The sequence below is a fragment of the Homarus americanus genome, unplaced genomic scaffold, assembly GCF_018991925.1.
Source record: "Homarus americanus isolate GMGI-L3 unplaced genomic scaffold, GMGI_Hamer_2.0 scaffold11851, whole genome shotgun sequence".
Classification (NCBI taxonomy): Eukaryota; Metazoa; Arthropoda; class Malacostraca; order Decapoda; family Nephropidae; genus Homarus; species Homarus americanus.
Window position 1 is genome coordinate 4,189 of NW_024745606.1, and position 10,268 is coordinate 14,456.

The window sequence follows — 10,268 nt, forward strand, 5'->3', positions numbered from 1 at the left end:
TTAACGATTACAACTACTGTTGCTACAAATACTACACCTATTGATACAGCCACTACTATCACGGCAACAAAGACTACTACTACTACTACTTCCACTATTGTAATTGTCGTGCATGTCATTACAGGCAACATCGAGTAAGTCTCAACGAACATATCTTTATTCCCTTCATCAGTGAGGTGGCAAGAATGTTGTGATGGAAATGAATGTCTGTCAGTCAGTCTAAGACAGCCGGAGGTGAGTAAACCAGTGGAAAGTTGAGGATTTCCTGTAGGACTGACGTTGGCTGGTTGTTGGAAGTTAGACCCGAGGTCAAGATATGTCAGATCTAGTGACACATTTCACCAGTGGTCTTTCTATCAAAGCGGGAATTGCTTCAAAGTGAGGCTGGTCCTTTTTATGTAACTAAAAGTGGTTCCTGCAGGCATGACGGCACGTAAGCTGATGTGTGTGTGTGTTCAGGCAGTACGTGGAAAGTAGAGCATACAGGAATATAGATAGATGTGTGAACTCTCTCTCTCTCTCTCTCTCTCTCGTGAACCTCGTCTAGGGACCAGGAGTTTCACCATCGTGCAACGGTGTTAATTTAAACCCGAATGTGTTTGTTTTTTCCTGAATGGAAGTCTGGTATGTAAGGACACTGCCGCAATTGAACCCCCCTTCCACCTTCCCTCCCCTTCCACCTTCCCTCCCCTTCCACCTCCCCTCCCCTTACCCCCTATCCTCGCCCACCACCATAGCTTTTAGCTCGTTTTCTCTTTGTTTTCAGTAAAATTTGTAAACTTGAAAACTAATTTTAGAGAAATATTGAGGTTTTGAGGGGTTACCACAAGTAACTTACACCAGCTCCCGAGGTTGTGTAACACTCTCAACCCGGATGTAGTTGTGACTAATTCCCGATTGTATAGAAAATAATAATAATATATGTTGTAATAATGTTTGTTAGACTTGTTTTATCATAGAATAAAGAAGAAAATGTTTTGTACATCAACATACTGAAATATAATATTTCACTTTGTCTTTTTCGTAACTTTTTTGTTGTATAATAAGCGGCTTGAGTGTTTGTGTTTGTCTCAGTTTGGAAGAGACGCATCTTTTGTCTTCTTACACATTATAAAGTATTTCTTACCAAAATAGAAGGTTTGTATTGTTCACACTTAGGGTAAAAATATGTTTTATGACTGAGTAAACTTGCAGATAGAACTTATTAATGTTGTATAGCCGTAAATATCCCTCAGCAATGAAAGCCAAATATGAGGTCAAGTGAACATTCCTGCCAAGACTTCGCCTTGTTTTTCTAATATTCAACCAATAGCCTTAGCCTATTTTCTTATGTATATAGAGTATGATAACATGAAAGGCTATAAATTTCCATAGGCTAGCCAAAATTAAATGATATTAGGTGTAAAATATGGATTGCAATTAACTTGATTAATAGGGGCCTATATAACTGCTTTTTCAGTCTTAGGCAAATAAATGTTTAAACATGGGGCCTACTTAGTTTAGTTAGAACATGAGGATTATTTAAATAAGAAATTATACTAATAGGGTATAGGTTAGATAGATAGGTTTGGTTATGTTATGTTATGGTATGTTAGGTTAGGTTAGAGAGTGTGTAATGGTTTTTTGGTGAGCGTCAGGCCGTCAGTGAGACACTTTGTCTAGCAGCTACCTTAGGCCTAGTTCCAGACTTTCCTTGAACATTATCATAGGTAGAGTATTAATTTAAGAAAATTTACGGCTAATCCGATATATTTTCAGGTTTTAAATTGTTGTTTCTTGTATGAACTTGAAGACAATTCAGACCAAATGTTCCCAACATTGAAAGGAAAACACCAGGGTCTAGGCTAAATGAGTAATTTAAGAGAAGTGATTTGTCATTTAGGTTAGGCAAGGCTATGCTATCAATAACCAATTTATTTGAATTTGCCCAGAATAAGGCTATCTTAGTATAGCTTATGTGTCTTGTCACAGGCCAACATTATGCAAGGGATTATTTACCTAAATTCTAGTGGGGTAAAACACCTATTACTGTGAGATCTCTGTTAGCCGGAACAATTGGTGAAGAGCACTACCGTGAATGAATGAGTGTTTTCCCGTTAACGAGACAGTTATCACAAATCAAGAAAATATCCCTCATCCCCAGAATGTTTATGGTAATGGAAAAATTTTCTCGGTAGTTCCTGCAATTGCCCATTACATCATCTCTCGAACCCAGAAATATATCCCCCATCTCCGGAATTTTCTCGGTTATCTGGGAAACTTTCCTCATAGTTTTCAGGAAAATGTGCCTCTCTGAAAGTCATTTACCTAAGCCGTAAGTTTCCTGCAAAATCATGCTTTGGGAATTAATTTTAGATAAAATTTCAATTACGGCTTTCAGAAAGTTCTGGGTTTCAAGGAATCCGGCTAACGGAGAAGGCTGCTGTTCCTACCAGAAATCAGTTTCAAATGCGAGTATGTGACAGACAAGAGGCAAGAGGATGTCTTTTAAATGCTTTTAACACCCTTATTTACTTTCATAATGAACAATTTCTTTCAATTTTAAATGAATAAAGAGATTTTAACACGTGCATTTTTCAGTATTTTACCCCTAAGAGCCAGGCAAAACCTTAAGGCCATAATTTTTGTTTTTCACAGGCATAACCCTTCTATTCTAGGCCTAATGATAAAACTTTGAATAAGTTAGTATCAACATAAAAACAATACTGTAACAAACTTCTAAGCCATTGCATAATTTTTTGTCCTGCAGATTGATCCTGTAACACTTGGACCTCATTTTCCAGTTACCCTGCAATGGAACTTGTTGTAGCTTATCTGCATGATCGAGCTTTACGACGTGAACGAAGGTATCGGGACCCTTTGGATCCCATAAATATAAGCGATGAAAATCTAATTAGATATTATAGGTTTCCTCGATGTGAAATTCTAAGACTGTGTGAAGAGTTAGATCCATTTTTAAGGCGTAGAACGAGAAGATCTCATGCTGTTCCCATACACACGCAAGTGTTAGTTGCTTTAAGATTTTACGCCAGTGGAACCTTTCAACATGTACTTGGTGATACAGTTGGTCTTACCCAAGCTAGTGTCAGTAGAATTATTAGAGATGTGACCCAAATTCTCACAGAAAGGGCAAGATTTGAAATAAAGATGCCAACAGGTAATGTACAAATAGCAAGAACTGTGCAAGGTTTTGCCAGAATAAGAAACCTTCCAAGAGTCATTGGTGCAATTGATGGAACACACATACCCATAAAAGCCCCAATTGAAAATGAAGGAACATATGTAAACAGGAAGCGATACCACTCTCAATGTACAAGTAGTATGTAATGCCGATGGGTTGATCACAAACTACAGCACCAAGTATCCAGGTTGTAAACATGACGCCTTCATCTGGGCCAACTGCTTACTTCGCCGTCGCTTTGAGGCTGGTGATTTTGGTGATAATTATTTGATTGGTAAGTTTAAATGGCACGGTTAAGATTTTTCCTATTTCAGCTAATCAATGTGACTAGGTGGAACATAGGCTCTAATGCTAGGAGGACCTTACTTAACTGCCCAGTACATGATAAATCATTCATTTGTTGAATTAAGGAACGGTACACTTTTACAGCTATGTTTAACCGTGCATATCGACTAAGTTTGACATCACTGACCTTATAAACCTATGCTGAACCTAATAACTTTCCCTAAACCAAGCTATGACACTTGACGGCACATACATAATTAGTGGCCCACACCTAATATCTTTATTTGTCTTACAGTTGGTTGTTGAAAAATGGTTAAAATATTTGTGCTATATTGCTATTTTTATATGGAAGCAAATACATTATGCCTCATTGTTTGGTAATGCAGCTATATAGTTTATATGTTTTTTGCTTATAGGTACAAGAGTGGGCTGAGGGATTAATTCCCCCAAGGGCATTGTAATTTTTTTTTATTATATTTCTTATTGAGCTGTACATTTATTTCTTTATTTTTTAATCACTCCTGTTATTCCAGGTGACAGTGGGTACCCATTAGAGGCATTCCTCATGACACCATTCAGAAACCCCTCAACCCCTGGAGAAGTTAGGTATAACAACAGCCATACCAAAACCCGCGTAGTTGTAGAGCAAACTTTTGGTGTCCTAAAATCACGATTTAGATGCCTTCACCGTTCTGGTGGATCACTTCAATACGATCCTTCCAAATGTGCCAAAATTGTAAATGCATGTTTCCTTCTTCACAATTATTGTTTAATGAGAAGGGTACCACTTCCCCACGACATGGTCGACGATGATGGAGAGATTGACAATCCAGCTGAAGCTGTAGCAGGGACAGGCCAAGCAGTCAGAGCCAATGTAGTCCGTAATTGGTTTACTTGATGAATTAAAATCAAATATCAATTCACCAATACATTTTTCCTCTATGTTTAAATAGTATTTTTTAGTGCAGTATACAGAGGTAATGCGAATAAAGCGTACATTGATTTAACTTTTATTTTCAATATACTGTACATAATAAAATAAACTTCTTTATAGAAATTAAATGCCTTTCTCTTACCTTAATAATATATGTACTATATCCTTGAACAAATTTGATTCCAATACAGTATACTTTTAATACTACTAAATACCAAAGGCACTAAAGTTTGTGAAACAAAAAAATCCTTACATAAAACATATTTGAGAAATTGAAACAATAAAAAAATATTGCTACTGTTTGCATCTTAAACTACACAATTTGACATGGGTCACCACATCGTTGTGAAATAATAATACAACTACTGTTATTTGTTGCCATTTTTTAGATTTAAGAATGGAATACAGTATAATTTTCATGTCTAGAATTACCTGCATCAATACCCGTAAATTAAAAGAAACTTATAACCCAATACTGTACTACTATAAGTAATAAAGAAAAAAATAGAATACTCTTTGCTTGTTAAGCTATAAAATGTAACATGAGACAGCACATCCTTATGAAAGAACCAATGCAACAACTTGCGCTTTGGAGACTAATGTGTGTTAAATAGCAGCGATTACAGTAGGCTGTTGGTGAATTTGCACCATTATTTCTGTTTCAACCTACTTGAATCATACTTCGCAAACTACAAACTAATAAATAAAACTCGTTGAACTGGAAATTGACTACGTCTTACAAAATAAAGGAACCTTTAAAAAATAAAAATAAGTACATGAGCCTCTTTTCAAACATATAATTTTGAGTGTGGTAGGAACTTTTACCCAAAACTTGGGTAAACATTACCCGTAGTAGCACTGCAACACATGTTATTAGTTGACAAATGTGTGTCTTTCACTTAACTTCATGATTTTAATGAACTTATGGAGAGCTAAATATTCCTGTTACATTTTCATGACTAGTATAGGCTGCAAGTGAAAGTTACACAATTTTTTAACATGCCGTCTTCCTTCATAACAATCACTCAAAGGAAAATTTATAATAAGTGTTTGATGACTTTTCAACTACGCTATTATCACATTTACCAAAAGTAAAGGACTTACCTAAGTAAACAACTACATATACACATACCATAAACACAGCATCATTGGATAGGATTTTTCGACTGCATAACTCTTGCAATGCATAGCATTGCAGATGCAATGCACTCGGTGTTCGCTACAAGCTGTAAAAAACTGTCCCTCATTTGTGTTTGAACACGAAGCATCTCTCGAAGAAGATCTTCATCTTTTCGGGCAGAAGAGGTTCGTGGCCTCCTGCCACTTCTGATCGTACTTGGCATTGGAGATGAACCCATTTCATCAGTGGAATCACCAGTTACAGTTGACCTAACAGCTGTGGCAGAAGGGGTACTAGACCTACTTCGCTGTTCCGTGGTAGCAGCAATAGGTTGACGAGTATTGCTTGAACTACATGTTTCTACCTCATATGTTCCGGATGATGAAATTCCAGGAATGTTTGTAGGTGCTGAAGTTTCAGGTTCTAAATGCACAATGGGTACTGTGATATCATGTTCCTGTATATCCTCATTCAGAATGAGGGTTATAGAATCATCTTTCTCTTGAACGGGCCGAAACATAAATTCCTCTCGGAAACAACTACCGGTAGCTGTAAACCTAGCTCCTGAGGGTCCGGGGGTTAGTTCTCTTTCTTCTTCTGGAAAGAAATGTAGTATAATAGGTTGATTGAAGTCTATGTTAAGAGTATAATTAAAATATTACACTGTATTTCCAAATATACAAAAGCTTTTAGGAAAAATAATGGTTTGAAAAATAGTGTTGACCATCTAAATATATTTGTTTAAAATATTTTTAAATCTAAATATCAACTAGGCGTTAAATTTCTTATATTTGCACTTCTCAATTTTGTCCATTAACATACGAGTTATAACAACATTTAATATATAACTTAGGGAAGCAATAAACAAGCTAGAAATGAAACCAACTTACTAGTGTTGTTATTTTTCAAAATTATATAAAAAAATCAGTATACTGTACAGTATTTCCAAATCAAGATGTGAAAAAATGTCTCCAAAAGTTTTTTTTAAATAAAAAGAAGGAAGAAAAGAACAAAATATATATCAGGGGGTTGGAAAAGTATTTTGACTGAATTACCATTAATAGGTTCTTCACTTTCAACATCCCCTGGAATCCTTGTATAGAGGCTGGATCTAATAGTTGAAGAATTGCTTCTTCAATTGCAGTGTATGTAATTTCAATTTGGGGGCCGCCACCTTGAAGAGAAAATATAAATAATAACTGTCTTACTGTGAGCTGTGGTTACATACACTATATGCTAACTATGTTATATTTGGCAGAAATCATAGTTACAAAGGAATCTACTGAAATAGTTCCAAACATTATAACCTAACCTATCATTGTAGCTGTAGCCACAAAAATTCTCCTTTATCTATGTCAAAAGTTAATTAGATTTAAGGTAACAAACAATAAATGGTAAAATAAGTCAAAAAAAATAGTCGCAGCCAGAAATTTTCAACCTGTATTAGTTGTAAACTCATAGGATAGAACATCCTTGCCTATAAGCCTAACAAAGTAAAATTTACATAATAATGTATATCAAATATGAATATAAATCTATTGATGAATGAAAATTAACGACATAAAAAAAGGAATTCTATGGCAACTTATACATTATGACCTTCATTACCGTCGGAAATAACGTAATTATTAATATGTAGTTTATAACAGTAACCAAACCTACCTAACCTAGCTTCCTTTACCAACGGGAGGCCTCCGCCGCCCTGCCACACAAACTCATATTAACTATCTCTGTTCCACGTCAGTTGCGACACAATGACAAGTGTGTCTTAAAATTGTGTAATCTAGATGATAGGTATAATAAGAAAATCCAAAAGTTGTGGGGAAATTATTAACAGTAGTACAGACTTCCCTGACTACCGCCTGGGAAGATATTGGAAGCATAATGTGTTGTCTAATGGTAGACCCTGCTGCCATATGGCATCACGAAAATTAGGAGCAAGTCTAAGGTTGCTGATCTGACTAAATGTGTCATTTACACACAATTGCAGGGTCGCAATTGTTTCTCGTAATATCGACAACACAACATACATACTGTATATTGATTCTCACTTTTTGTGTTTTCATTTCGGTATTTATGGTTATTTGTTATTAATATTATTATTTATAAAGAGGTATTTTTATTAATAGTACTAAAGAATTATTATTACAGGCCCCGAAGTGGGTCAGTGACTGTGCCTGGGTTGGTTAATCCACGTAAAAAGAAAAAAAAAATTTAGGTTGAACGGTAAAGTTTTTACTATTTACTCACACGGAAAACTTCGAAGAACGATATTTCTTTTAATGAATGTGTTCATATAAGGAAAATATGTGTATTCATTCACGATGGAGAGCCACCACACTACTTGCTTCCTTGAGTTTACAAACACGTAAAATCGTACCAAGCCTCAGAAAAACCATAGTTAAGTTTGTTTCATATTGTCAATCAATAACCACGCTAACAATATTATGACTTACCTGTTCCACCAGCATATTTCTTATCTTGTGCTGCTTTTTTCTTAACGCTAACACGAAGATCAGACTTCCACCGAATTTCAGTAACATTGCGGGTGACTCTACCAACAGCATTCACAGCATTTAACACTTCACCCCAGGCTGGTTTTTGAGTTGAAGTGTACAACTACTTGAGTCCAACTTCCCTAAAATCATTTCTTTTCGTTTGGCTACCTCAGTCACAAGAGCGTATACTTCAGCCTCACTGAAATTAGGCCGTCTCATCTTGGCTGGTGGTCCTTCCATGTTTACAAAATAATATTACGTGCGTCGCTCTCAGCTGATTTCTCCTTCTCTTGTGATTGGTTGATGATTTTGTTAACTGAGCGTTGATTGGCCAACTAGCATCTACACTGACATCTACCGTCCGACAAGAGAACTTAATTTACAGGGTAAACACAAGAGTTACGAGAACTTACGGAAGTCTTACGGAACCATAATTAAATTTTGAGTATGCTAAATTTATGGTACTGTAAGGCTTCCACAATATATGGTAGTGTATCATGCTGAAAAACGTAACTTATGAGGTGTTTTGAGTATCCGGCCCCAGTCCTGTCGAATTAACGGCATCGTCCAACCCGGTTACCGCCCCACGTTAGCTGATGAGTATTCAGCTCAACACACTGGAGAGACGTTGAGGAAGTCACGAATGCGTAAAGGTCTAACTTCAACTATACAAAACATACGCCTGGCAACGGTTCAGACAATATCTAAATCTCTACGTTACTCGACTTAATTGGCACAGAATTCACTATGTTAACACATGAGCACTGATATTCACCAAAATTGACTAAGTTAAACTGAATTAATAGGCGGCGGGAACACACGTTAACATACCTGGAGAGACGTTGAGGAAGTCACGAATGCGTGATTCTCCCTCGTGTAGAGGTATATACGTGCACCTGCTGGGCAGCTTGGGCCTCCCTATTCATACCAGAAGGGTCGATCTTACCAACAACATAACTTCTCTATCATTTTGGATCACTGTAGACTTAGTTATGAACTCCGGTGTTCTTGATCAGGGTAATTTCCTATGTCTATTCATATAATCTAATCAGAGGTTGAGCTTGCCAGGAAAAGGTGGAATATACACGTCGATAACATTAATTCTGCAAGCTCAGGCCTGAGGCGAACAAGGGGCTATTCACGGGGAGGCGCTAGATCTTGGAGATTATACCAGTTGACAGAATAGTTCAGGAGATTAATGACTTTCTCAAATAGACAACTGACACTAATTAAACTATAAACATCAGATTCTCTGATGTTGGGGCGACAAAATGATATAACTTCAGGCGCGATCAGAAACTCATGGATACCCCCACGGACGACATAAAATACGCCGCTCTAGCTGGCAAACTCGACACTCACTTACTTGACACGTTCTACTAACGATAAGGACAGTTGAAGCATTCTACCCCACTCACAATGGATCTTGAATGTTCCAACTGTAAACAGACATATCTAAGTTGACTCAAAACAAAGGTGTTCTCTCTCACACTCACATTCATTTTATAGAGAGGTTGGTTTCAGTAAGTCAGAGAAAATGGGATAACGGAGGACTGAGGTGTCTTGAAGTGATGAGAAAACGGACTCCTCAGATGGAGGACTCAAACGAAAGCCGAGTTACATGTTTTGTGGGCTATTAAGCGTAATATGAATCATTTGATTTTTGGCGCTAACTGACGTGTAAGACCGTGGTCATTACACTCTGACACCACACTCCCTCCGCGGGAGGCCCGCTCATGGCCTCCCCTCACACCGCTGATACGCTGTAGATGCCAGTTTCCCTTGTCCTGTAAGAGGGTTACGCCTCCCAACCGCCGCTGGCTTCCTTGGAGTGCCAAGCAGTCCTCGGCCCTCTGACGTAGGCACATAGGTCGAGTCCTGTAACTCCTCCATGTCTGAGTTGACTGGAGACCCAGCCACTCGCACTGAGTGAGCCAGGTGACTATGGTGTTGACCTTGACACCAACGGAGAGGATGGCTTTCAACTAGTTCAGTCCAGGAACAAGCGGAAGGCCGAAAAGGCAGAAAAACTTAGAGACCATCAACTACAACCTCAACCCCCCATGAGAGTAAGATTAAACTTCCCTGAAGGTACACCACCTGAAGACAAGTATCTCTGGCTGAACGATGCGGAAGACAAACACCCAGACGCTGAGTTTCAGTTCAGAGTCGGTACACAAGATCATGTTCTGATTAGAAGCGACCCAGCAGTCATACAGAATCTCCTCACCAATAGCATAGGGGAATAAC

At 37.7% G+C, this 10,268-nt stretch overlaps 2 long non-coding RNA genes across 2 annotated transcripts; one reads left to right on the plus strand and one right to left on the minus strand.

Moving 5' to 3' along the window:
* Nucleotides 1–2,121: 2,121 nt before the first annotated feature.
* Nucleotides 2,122–4,528, plus strand: LOC121878717. Its single transcript, XR_006091213.1, has 2 exons — nt 2,122–3,455; nt 4,000–4,528. It is a non-coding gene; the product is annotated as an uncharacterized LOC121878717 (long non-coding RNA).
* Nucleotides 4,465–8,462, minus strand: LOC121878716. Its single transcript, XR_006091212.1, has 3 exons — nt 7,977–8,462; nt 6,576–6,694; nt 4,465–6,117 (listed from the first exon to the last, which is right to left on the minus strand). It is a non-coding gene; the product is annotated as an uncharacterized LOC121878716 (long non-coding RNA).
* Nucleotides 8,463–10,268: the final 1,806 nt, after the last annotated feature.